This window comes from Aethalodelphis obliquidens, unplaced genomic scaffold, assembly GCF_003676395.1.
Source record: "Aethalodelphis obliquidens isolate GAN/ISIS:26980383/991018 unplaced genomic scaffold, ASM367639v1 scaffold2, whole genome shotgun sequence".
In the NCBI taxonomy this organism is placed as follows: domain Eukaryota; kingdom Metazoa; phylum Chordata; class Mammalia; order Artiodactyla; family Delphinidae; genus Aethalodelphis; species Aethalodelphis obliquidens.
This window is the reverse complement of record NW_020837946.1, coordinates 63,908,202-63,916,651: the sequence shown is the minus strand read 5'-3', so window position 1 is coordinate 63,916,651 and position 8,450 is coordinate 63,908,202.

Here is an 8,450-nt window from a genome sequence, read left to right as displayed (position 1 = left end):
AGGCACAGCACTGACTCCTGGCTGGAGCACCAAGAGCCTTTCATCCACACAGCTCAGAATAAAAGGAAGAGAGAGAAAGAGAGAAAGAAAGAGAGAGAGAGAGGGAGGGAGGGAGGGAGGGAGAGAGGGAGGGGATAAAGTAAAATAAAGTTATTAAAATAATAATTATTAAGAAAAAAAATTTTTAAGTAAAAAAAAAGACGAATGGACAGAACCCCAGGACAAATGGTGAAAGCAAAGCTATACAGACAAAATCTCACACAGAAGCATATACATACACACTCACAAAAAGAGGAAAAGGGGAAAAAATAATAAATCTTGCTCTCAAAGTCCACCTCCTCAATTTGGGATGATTCGTTGTCTATTCAGGTATTCCAGAGATGCAGGGTACATCAAGTTGATTGTGGAGATTTAATCCGCTGCTCCTGAGGCTGCTGGGAGAGATTTCCCTTTCTCTTCTTTGTTCGCACAGCTCCCGGGGTTCAGCTTTGGATTTGGCCCCACCTCTGCGTGTAGGTCGCCTGAGGGCGTCTTTTCTTCGCTCAGACAGGACGGGGTTAAAGGAGCCACTGATTCGGGGACTGTGGGTCACTCAGGCCGCGGGGAGGGAGGGGTACGGATGCGGGGCGAGCCTGCGGCAGCAGAGGCCAGCATGACGTTGCACCAGCCTGAGGCGCGCCATGCGTTCTCCTGGGGAAAGTTGTCCCTGGATCCCGGGACCCTGGCAGTGGCGGGCTGCACAGGCTCCCCGGAAGGGAGGTGTGGATAGTGACCTGTGCTCGCACACAGGCTTCTTGGTGGCAGCAGCAGCAGCCTTAGCGTCTCATGCCCGTCTCTGGGGTCCACGCTGATCGCGGCTCACGCCCATCTCTGGAGGTCCTTTAAGCGGCGCTCTTAATCCCCTCTCCTCGCTCACCAGGAAACAAAGAGGGAAGAAAAAGTCTGTTGCCTCTTCGGCAGCTCCAGACTTTTTCCCGGACTCCCTCCCGGCTAGCCGTGGCGCACTAACCCCTGCAGGCTGTGTTCCCGCAGCCAACCCCAGTCCTCTCCCTGGGATCTAAGCTCCAAAACCCGAGCCTCAGCTCCCAGCCCCGCCCACCCCGGCGGGTGAGCAGACAAGCCTCTCGGGCTGGTGAGTGCTGGTCGGCCCTGATCCTCTGTGCGGGAATCTCTCCGCTGTTCCTTCTGCACCCCTGTGGCTGTGCTCTCCTCCGCAGCTCCGAAGCTTCCCCACTCAGCCACCCGCCGTCTCCGCCCGCGAAGGGGCTTCCTAGTGTGTGGAAACCTTTCCTCCTTCACAGCTCCCTCCCACTGGTGCAGGTCCCATCCCTATTCTTTTGTCTCTGTTTATTCTCTTTTCTTTTGCCCTATCCAGGTACGTGGGGAGTTTCTTGCCTTTTGGGAGGTGAGGTCTTCTGCCAGCGCTCAGTGGGTGTTCTATAGGAGCAGTTCCACGTGTAGATGTATTTCTGATGTATCTGTGGGGAGGAAGGTGATCTCCTCATCTTACTCTTCCGCCATCTTCCTCAACTCCCGCATGGTGTGGCCAAAATTAAAAAAAGAAAAAAAAGTCCCTTGCTATTATTGTATTATTGTCAATTTCTCCCTTTATGTTTTTTGTTGATAATAGTACTGTCAAATTTTCATCCTTTGTAGCTGGTTTGTGTTCTCCCTCTGGCCATCTCTTTATTTTTGGTGTTCTGCAGTTTTCCACATGTCTAGGTGTGGATTTCTAAAAATCTATTCTGTTGGCATATGGTGTGCTTCTGTTTTATGTGGAGTCATGTTTTTCATCAGTTCTGAAAATTTTTCAACCAAATATTGAATTTAAATATTGTGTCTCCTCTATTATTTCTAGTCTCTCTCACTGGACAACAATTGTGCATATGTATATTCTCATATTATCTGCTATGTCTCTTCTAATAACGTATCTTCTTATATCTACATAATTGTATCATATCTAAGTCTTAACCTGTGTCTAATCTGCTAAATCTCATAAATTGGTTGAGGATGGAAACAGGGAAGTAGAGTAAAGGATGATTTAGGAAGTGGTAGAGCCATTTCAAAGATAGAGGGGACAGATTAATTTCTTTCCTAAGTAACTCACATTAATAAACATTATCTTTCTTGTTCTGTTTTATTTAGAATATCTGTAAAATTCATGCTGTACAATTAACTGAAATTTTCACTTTAAAAGAAATTTTAGCTCATCTTTCTGATTGTTACATTAATTTTTCTTTTTAAAAGATAAATAAAATGACATTTTTAAAATTTATTTATTTTATTTATTGTTTATTTTTGGCTACATTCCTGTGCGAGGGATTTCTCTAGTTGCGGTGAGCGGGGGGCTACTCTTTGTTGTGGTGCACTTGCTTTTCATTGCGGTAACTTCTCTTGTTGCGGGGCACGGGCTCTAGGCGCGTGGGAGTCAGTGGTTGCAGCACGCAGGCTCAGTAGTTGTGGCTCTTGGGCTCTAGAGCACAGGCTCAGTTGTTGTGGCACATGGGCTTAGTTGCTCTGCAGCATGTGGGATCTTCCTGGACCAGGGCTCGAACCAGTGTCCCCTGCATTGGCAGGTAGGTTCTTAACCACTGTACCACCAAGGAAGTCCAAAATGAGATCTTTATTAAGTTTCAAAGTTCAGCTAAGAAACTTAAGAGTCAGTGCAGTAACATGCATTTGAAAACTCACCCTAGTGATTTATTTGATGTGGGATCATCTCCTAAGCCCTCTCAAGTTTTTTTACCGTATCTCTAAGAGGGTATACATGACCTAACCCAAGGACAGCACCATATTCTATGAGTGTGTGATTTATTGTTTTCCAAAAAGATCAAAAAAAAAAAATCGTGAGTTCAACAAATGCCGCTAAATTCTCCTGCAGTTGAGCAAATTCATTTCTTATTGACTTTCTTCAAAAATACGTGACTACAGAACTGCTTTTCCACTATTCTTAGCAATGACAGATTGGTCATACACGTCAATTAATAATAATTTGGTAAATAGCCTTGTTGTATCTGTTTGCCAAAGTCAGTATTCCTTGTTGTACTTTAATTTAAGATACAGAGCTTCAATTATGAAATTTGTTTTTCAGCTTTTACATATTACATTTAATAGCCCCCAAATTTGTTGTGTCTCTTAAGTCCCCCTTCCCCACAGACTGTAAATCAATTTCATTTTTATTTTATGAAAAAATTAGATTAACACATACAATCGATCTCAGAAGTGGCATTAAAATGCATGCATTCTGTATATCTAATAATATAATAGCATTCAGATTAAAGAGATATTTCTTTCATTCCCTGTGTTGACAGTCCTCCTTTCCTGTCTTTACCCCTTCCTTCCTGCTTTCCTTTCTTCTCATTTCCGCTCTCACCAAATCCAAAATTATTTGGAGCCACCGTGTTGACATTTTTCCCTTCTATACTGAGTTCAGCAGTGTCAGTGTTAGCATTTGGACTTATATAGAAAATAACTTCTTCATTATTTATGGTAATAATGGGGGACAGCTTTGTGGGAGTGGATGTTCTCTGCACTTGTAGAGCTGGCAGTCAATATGATGGGATTGGAAGGCTTTCTAACCCTTGATGCCATTCCCAAAGTATTAAATTCTACCATTAGCAATTTGATCCTAGGGGTTAGGGCATTGACCCTTATCAAAATGCGAATCCCTCTGAGCCAGAAAATGCCTTAAGCTGCTATCATTGATTAACATCATGTGACTAATTCATATATTGGAATCTTTCCAGCAGAAGTAGGCTGAGAGCAGATTTTGTAAGGAGAGCTAGAGAGGTTCAGTTTGAGAGAGGGTCAGAATGAGATGAGGTCACAGAACATCCAAAGAACAGTAGGAAGCCATCAGGCAGAGAGAAAGAACAACTAGAGGTTGAAGAGGCTGAAGAGAAACTCACCTAGTTCCCATTTTTGCCCATCCTTACTCCTAAGTGTGAATATTTTTTTAATGAAGAAAAAAAAATCCCCATAAACTTAGAGCAGGGGACACAGTCTCCTGCATAATTTCATTTGGGATTACATTAGGCAAGAATCATGGAGAGTGGGAAGCATCAATAGAAAATAACTTGTAGGTGATCAAAGCATGAAGAAGTGAGGGGTAGGGAGTAGAAAGAGGTTATTTATTGCATTTGCAGGATTTTAGAACACGTATGTAATTCTGATAATGACTATTAAAACTAGACACAAAAACTCGTCGAAAGTCTCATTTTAATCCAATAGTTTAATACTTGTTTCACCAAACTGGAATTTGATATGTTTGCATATGCTTCTTTTTTCTCTTCTCACATTTAGTAAGCATTTCTAGTATCTTTGTTTTTACAAGTTTTATTGCTAGTGTTCTGGGGAATACAATGAAAAACAAAAGAGCTGTCCCCAAGTAGCTACCAAAGCATTACAAAAAAGAAAATTAAGCAATAAATATAGTACAAGGTAGACTATGATGTGAGCTCCTTGGGAAGAACAGAGGAAGCACAATGTGGTATACAGAGGGTGTTAAATAATACTCAACGCTTTGGTTGTAAATAACCTATTCAGCCTTTGCTATAAAGATTGGCAGTTGCGGGGTGAGAGTCACTTTCATGCAGATCACCTAAGGCAAACCACCAGTTATCCATTGAGATGAGGGTTAAAATCCTGGGAATTCATCATTGATGAAAAGAGCTTCTGCTCCCACCTTTGCTAGAAATTCTCAAAGATCCATAAGACTTCAAGGAAGGAAACAAAAATTAAAATATCTCCCTGAAGCTTTTTCTTAGATTATTCCTTCTGGGTCAGAATCCCTCCTTGTCATAGTAGAGTAGCGTTAGGGGTTGGGAAATGCCAAAGTGTTAGAAGTTAGAGCAGGGATTTCTTAAGTTGAGGTAGCAGAAGGCACCACAACTAAAAGAAGGTTAAAAGTGGACAGCTGGGCTTCCCTGGTGGCGCAGTGGTTGAGAGTCCGCTTGCCGATGCAGGGGACACGGGTTCGTGCCCCAGTCCGGGAGGATCCCACGTGCCACGGAGCGGCTGGGCCCGTGAGCCATGGCCGCTGGGCCTGTGCGTCCGGGGCCTGTGCTCCGCAGCAGGAGAGGCCACAACAGTGAGAGGCCCGCGTACCGCAAAAAATATTTTTAAAAAATCAACAAAAATGTGGATAGCTATGTGGAAGTTGAACAACTATGATCCAGAATTTCAGAAGGAGAAACAACGGACCACAAATTTGAAGGAGCCAGAGGCAGGTATTGAAGTCAGGCTGTGCGGCCAGAGTTCTATAAGTTAGTCACCCTGGACCCCACAATAAGTGGCAGTGTTTGTGGCTTACTTTTGTGGAATATATGGTCAAAAGGCCTGAGGTCAAACTTATTGGGCCAGGGGCTGAGTAGATATTGCCAGCCAAAGCCAGTCTTCCTTGGACAGCATCTCTATCTTTGTGTTCTCACACCGCTTAATAATAAGTGATGAGACTCATTCTTGCTGTCATTTATGCCTCACGCATTTAGTAAGCAGCAGCTGTGTTCTAGGTTCCATGCTAAGTGTGCACGGAGAGGCAAGTGAAAAAGTAGGTGATGCTTCCGAACCTAGAGTCCAAAGGGCACGTGTAAACCACCAAGAAGCCAGACAGAGCTACGTTGCGTGTATTTTCGTGAGGCTGGCCAAGGGCTGGTCTTAGAAGTCTAGCTTCAACATGTAAATAGTCATGATTAAGCTTCCCACAGAACTCACATGATTAATCATAAAAGTCCTTTGATCACAACCTTCTCATAGACTGATGTACTGTAACATTGACCTTGAAGACACATGCCTTTAAAGGACTGATGAGGGACTTCCCTGGCAGTGCAATGGTTAAGACTTTGCGCTTCCACTTCAGGGAGCCTGGGTTCTACCCCTGGTAAGGGAGCTAAGATCCCACATGCCACGCGGTGCGGCCAAAAATAAATAATTTTTTAAAAAATAAAGGACTGATGAGCAGAAAATAGGTAGGCTCTACTCAGGTAACACTCAGGAAACTTTGGGACTGTCGTATTTGTTCTCTTGGACCTACATGTCCCACTGTCCTGCCCATCTGTTCCTTTCACTCAAGATGCCGGAATCCTACACCATGGGCAGGATTTTCACTTCTCAATATAGAACATGCACCTTACCTCATGGTCCAACTGACTTCCTGAGAATAAATCATTGTCCTTGTACTTTGTAAGAGGCAGCAAACAATGATTTTGTTGTTGAGGTATATGAGGCTGCATTCATTCGACGACGACATATTTTAATCACCAACAAGTATCCTAAAATTTTGGATTTTAATGCCCTGAAAGATCAACTTTTAATCAGTTATTGATTACAATTTGAGGAGCCTTGTGTCCAGGCTAAATGCAGTGTGACTTATTCTATGGTGAGTAACTCCTGTTCATTTGAAGTCTTGAAGTTGTTTTAAATGCCTTAAACCAAGTTTCTCCAACAGCAGTGTCAGAATTGTGACATTTTATGCTAGTTTTACAGTGAAAAGGATTCTTTAGCAATGTGTGGAAAGGCACTGTGAGTTCACTCTGAGTCTTTGATTATGTTTAATAGCTTCGCTGTCAGACAGTGAGTCATGATCTTTCTCTCTACAGTTTGTATTTACACCTCCTGGCGTTTGATAAAAGCAATGTAGCAGGCTCTGCCTGTTGACAGTGATGAGTCCTTTATTGTAATCAGTACAGCAGAAAAAATAAAACTTGGCACAATAGGGTGTAAAACCCCTTCCTTCTGCCATTTTAAATGTTAGTAGTTATGTGTGTAACCTCGTAGAAAGACTGCTTTGTGAAACAAAATGTCAGCATATCCAGTCATTCGATTTACATGAGAAATTTTGCTTTCTCTCTATCAGGTTCAGTTTAGCAAATGAAGTTAAGAAAAAAAATTTTTTTATCTTCTCTATTTGCAAACCTTGGTGATGTAACCATTTATAAGCATGCCTATGTAATATTTAATGGGAGAAAATCAACGCTAATTCCCTCTCCAATCCAGTGAGGCTGAATTTGTCTAGCAGTAGGGAGTGATCAGAGTAAATGAACTGCAAACAGAACGCTGACGAAGGAGTGGGATTGCTATTTCTGAATTCCTATTGGACTACAATAATTGTTAATAATTTATCTCAAGTTTGCCTCACTCTAGGCTGCATTTTTTAAAGTAATTTCCTCTAGAAGTCTTTGAGTTGAGCCTTGCAGGTTTTCCCCCCACATATGCTAATATCTTTAGTCAGATGTCACTAATTTGAAATAGGTTTTGTCCCTTTTGGTGAAAATAGCTTAGAATTCAACAAAGTAGGTATCTGGGTACCTGGGTTCTAGCCCCTCATGTAGGAGTCTATTTAGGATCCAAACAGAGAGATGAAGTAATGGATGAGTATAAGGTGGAGTTTGGTAAACTTTTTCTATAAAGGGTCAGAGAGTAATTATTTTTCGCTTTGTGAGCTATGCAGTCTCTGTCGCAACTACTCAAGTCTGCCAACGTAGCGTGAAAACAGACATAAACAACACATAAATGAATGAGCAATGATCATGGTTGTGTTCAAATATAACTTTATTTACAACAACAGGGAGCAGCATGGTTTTGGTCTGTGCACCACAGTTTGCTAATCCCTGCTATAAGATTTCAGCCCTCCAGAACCGTATTTTGCCACATTACTAAAAATAGCGATCACATAGTTTTCTTTACATGTTCATGTAGAGAAAGTGTTGGGGTTCCTTTAGACACTGCTGAGTTATTTAGAATGTGTCCTAACACCAGCAAACCCTTGCTCTAGGCTTGCAAACCCCAAGGCAACAAGTGCTTGAGTAAAGGGCAGAAAAGGACCAGAAGAGACCTGGGCCAAAGAAGCAGCCATACCCACCCAGCATGTTTTCCTGGTTATTAATAATGTTGGGTGGAATGCATTGACGTGGGAGTAGAGGAGGGAGTCTGGTCATGCGAGAAGCTTGGACCAGGGACTATTCTTGCCAGTATGATCATTCCAAATCAGAATCCATCCAAGGCCTTAAGGAAGTAGGAGTTATCAAGATAATGGGACCTTAGCCTAGCAGACAATTCAGAGAGGAGAGTCAATCCCAGTAGGGAGAATAGACCACTTGGTAGGCACCACGTTGGACTGGTAGAAGGTATCTGTGTTGGGGGAGCTGATAGAGGTGAAGACGTGGGAGGAAGCAAGGAGTGGTTGATGAGATGTTCAGAAAGTGGAAACTTGTGTTTTCAGCAGCCAACTTAGACACCCAAGTTTTTCTCGGACAACCTAATTCCCGGAATATCACAAGGTTTAATTAAGGCACCGCTGGAATGTGTGACCGAGTTTCTGACCCACAGGTTGGGTAGATGTCTGCAGATACTACAGCAAAGGCTGGGAAAGGGGATGATCAAGACCCAGGAACTAGGCAGCAACTGACAGTATGTATGTATGTATGTATTGTGCTCACATAGGACAAAAGCTA